Source organism: Gossypium hirsutum, chromosome D13 (genome assembly GCF_007990345.1).
Source record: "Gossypium hirsutum isolate 1008001.06 chromosome D13, Gossypium_hirsutum_v2.1, whole genome shotgun sequence".
In the NCBI taxonomy this organism is placed as follows: Eukaryota; Viridiplantae; Streptophyta; class Magnoliopsida; order Malvales; family Malvaceae; genus Gossypium; species Gossypium hirsutum.
This window is the reverse complement of record NC_053449.1, coordinates 50378874-50382329: the sequence shown is the minus strand read 5'-3', so window position 1 is coordinate 50382329 and position 3456 is coordinate 50378874. Positions and strand designations below refer to the sequence as shown.

The following is a 3456-nucleotide window of genomic DNA, read 5'->3' as shown; positions in this document are numbered from 1 at the left end:
TCTTTGTTAAATTTAATTCATTGAAATGTTATATTTTTGTTATATGAGTTTTTTTTAAAATTTTAAAATGTCATCCCGATAAAATTGACAAAATAAATTTAAGGTGGCATTAACAATTGAATCTAAATTTTGAAATCTAAAAAGTTTTTATATTTTAACCTTATTAGCGATATGTAACTGTTTATCTCTTTAATGAAATACTAATTTTCCTTTATAAATAAAATACTAACCGAACATATTATGTAAAATAGATTAATTAAAAATTTATTAAAAATAATTTTGATAAAATACTTTAAACTTATTAATTTAAATTTTTTGTTAACATAATAATTTTTTTTTTGAAAAAATTCGACTGGAATATATTGAAATTTGCAAAAAGTAATGTTCATTGGGCTAAACCCAATTTGTCCTAAGAAAACAAAATAACAATAGGAAGCAGGCCATCATCTGTTTAGCCTACCCAAAACAAAACAAAAAGAAAAAATAAATAAAATTTTAAATTGCTTCCAGTCGAACAGTCAGTTGGTCCTCATAAATGATTCTAACTTTTCCTTTGCCCAAGACCACTGAAACGTAAAAGCATATCTTCTCAAATCTTTTCCTTGTCAATTTGCTTTTCAGAACGGTGCTATTTCCAACCATTTCAAGCGTCGCCCCATATTACTGAAAGTTGAGGTCTTCCCATTTCTTTTTACTTTGAAGAACCCAGATGATTTGGCTTCGATTATCCTCTAGATGATCTTAAGGTCTCTCCCTCCAGGTACTGTTCCTCTCCCTTCTTGAGTGTTTCTTTTGCTAGACGGCGGGCTTCTGTGTTTTCTGACCTTGGGATAAAATAGAATCTGATTTCTTGATAGTGATCCTTTAAGCTTTGAATATCACTGATTATTGCCCCTATTTCTGATCTGTCTCGACTTGTATTTTGGCATTTTGTAATCACTGTTCTTGAGTCTCCGATTATATCTAAAGTATGATAGCCCAACTGAATCCCTAACCTTGTTGCTTGAAAACCTGCAAATGCTTTCGCCGCGAATGGAGATGCAATATTTTCATGAAGGGTCGACTTTGTTGCAACGATCCTACCCTTTTCATTTCTAACAACTAGGCCTGACGTAGATCTGGAGTTCTGTAAGTCGAAAGCCGCATAAAAAAAGATGGTCTTTTTCGTCCTTTGTAAACTTTGTCTAGGCCTCACACTAGTTTCCACGTTGAGTTCCCTATCTCTACTCCCTTCCTGTTCCAGAATATAACTTTTTATTTGTTTGGAGATATCCCAGCTAGTGCTTGATCTGTTTTCATATAATAACTTATTTCTGTTTGTCCAGATTAACCAGAGCCCGCAACAGAAACCCCTACACTGTTCGTTTGTCCTTTGGCTGAAAACCCAGGTAAGCCAACTCCAAATATCCAAATGACTATTGTTGAGTATCCATGAAAAATTTAAGTGACTCCATATTTCCTTCGCTGTAGGGCACAGATGGAAAACATTGAGACTATCTTCTCCTTCCTAACCACATCTCGAGCATCGATCCTCAGCCATCACTTTTTGCAACTTCAGAATGGAGAAAGTGGGAATGTAATTCCACGCTGTTTTCCATACTGTAATCTTGATTTTTGAGGGCATAAGTAAATTCCATAGTTTTTTATAGAAATTTTAGTATCGGTCTGTAAATAAACACTAGGATCAATTATAGCTTTCTGTAATAGTTTATAGGCACTCCTTACTGAAAAGTCACTAGTTGCCTCCCCTCTCCATACTTGGATGTCTTCATAGATTGACTTTGAAAGTGGAATCTGTAGTATTTTCCTAGCGATATCCGAGTTAAAGGTACGAACAATCAAGTCTCTTTTCCATGTTCTGCTTTCCTCATTGATTAAGTCGGACACTACTCTAATATTTTCAATGTTCCTGTTATTCTGTAATCTGTCTGCAGTCATTCTCGGCACCCATAGATCATTCCATACTGAAATGTGGTCTCCTTTACAAACCCTCTAGCATATTCCATCTGTTAGGAGTTTTTTTGTTGACCAAAATACTCCTCCAGGTAAGTGAAGGTAAGTTACTCAAAGAAGCATTTAAGAAGTTTGTTGTTGGAAAATATTTCACTTTTAAAACTCGGGCTAATAAAGAACTCGGATAATTAAAAAGACGTCAACCATGTTTTGCTAGCAAAGCTATGTTGAATTTATCAAGACTTCTAAAACCTAACCCACCCAATTCTTTTTCAATGCAAATATCCTTCCAAGCACACCAATGGATCCCTTTTTTCCCCTTATTTTTTTGCCACCAAAATTTTGTAATAATACCCTCTAATTCTTTGCAAAAAGATTTAGGGAGTAAAAAACACATCATTGAGTAGGTTGGTATAGATTGTAAAACAACTTTGATGAAAACCTCTTTAGCTCTTTGTGAGAGATATCTGATACTCCAATTGTCAATATGTTGCTTGAATTTATCCTTCAGCATCTAGAACGCTACATTCTTCCTTCTACCCACCAGGCTAGGTAGCCCTAAATATCTTTTTATATCATCTGAACTTCGTACCTCAAGAACTCGAATAATTGTTCTTTTTCCTTCCTGAGTATTGCTGCTGAAAAAATTGTGGATTTTTATAGTTAACTTTCTGACCAGAGCAAATTTCATATTCACGGAGGACCTATTTTAAAAAAATTGAACCCCTCTCAGTAGCTTCCCCAAACAGTAAGCAATCATCTGTAAAAAGTAAATGTGAAACATGCGGCCCATTTCTGCTTGCTTTGACACATCTTACCTTGTTCTCCTGCATACCTAATTTCATAAGGCTAGAAAGACCTTCTCCACAGAACAAGAATAAGAACGGACTCAATGGGTCCCCTTGTTGTAATCCTCTTGAAGGATAAAACGAGTCTCCATTATGTCCGTTAAGTACCACTGAATATGAAATTGTATTAACGCATCTTAATAGTTGCGTCACCCATTCTGACTCAAAACCCATTTTCTTCATTATTTCTTCCATAAAATTCCATTCCACCCTATCATATGCCTTGCTCATATCCAACTTGACCGCCATAAAACCCTTCTTCCCTGACCTCTTCTATTTCAATGTATGGATTAATTCATAAGCCAGCAACACGTTTCCGAAATCAATCTCCCAGGCACGAAAGCGCTTTGTGCAGGATCAATGCATTTGTCTAACTTTCCAAATGCGGTTCGCTAATACTTTAGCCATTAATTTGTAGATTACATTACACAAACTAATAGGCCTAAAATGCGATATATCCACTGGATTTGAAATTTTAGGAATTAAAACAATATTTGTTCTATTGACTGGGCCTATCTCCATCCTTCCATTCAGTTGATCGAGACAAAAAGAAGTGACCTCCTCTCTGATAATTGCCCAACAGTTCTGATAGAATAACGTTAGAAATCCATCTTCCCCTGGTGCCTTAGTGGGCCCTAATTCTGCCAAAGCCTGC

At 35.5% G+C, this 3456-nt stretch overlaps 1 long non-coding RNA gene across 1 annotated transcript; it reads left to right on the top strand.

Annotated features, from left to right (window-relative positions):
- The first annotated feature begins 453 nt into the window (after nucleotides 1-453).
- Nucleotides 454-2150, top strand: LOC107920399 (uncharacterized). Its single transcript, XR_001690583.2, has 4 exons — nucleotides 454-760; nucleotides 1326-1388; nucleotides 1471-1828; nucleotides 1935-2150. It is a non-coding gene; the product is annotated as an uncharacterized lncRNA (long non-coding RNA).
- The last annotated feature ends 1306 nt before the right edge of the window (nucleotides 2151-3456 follow it).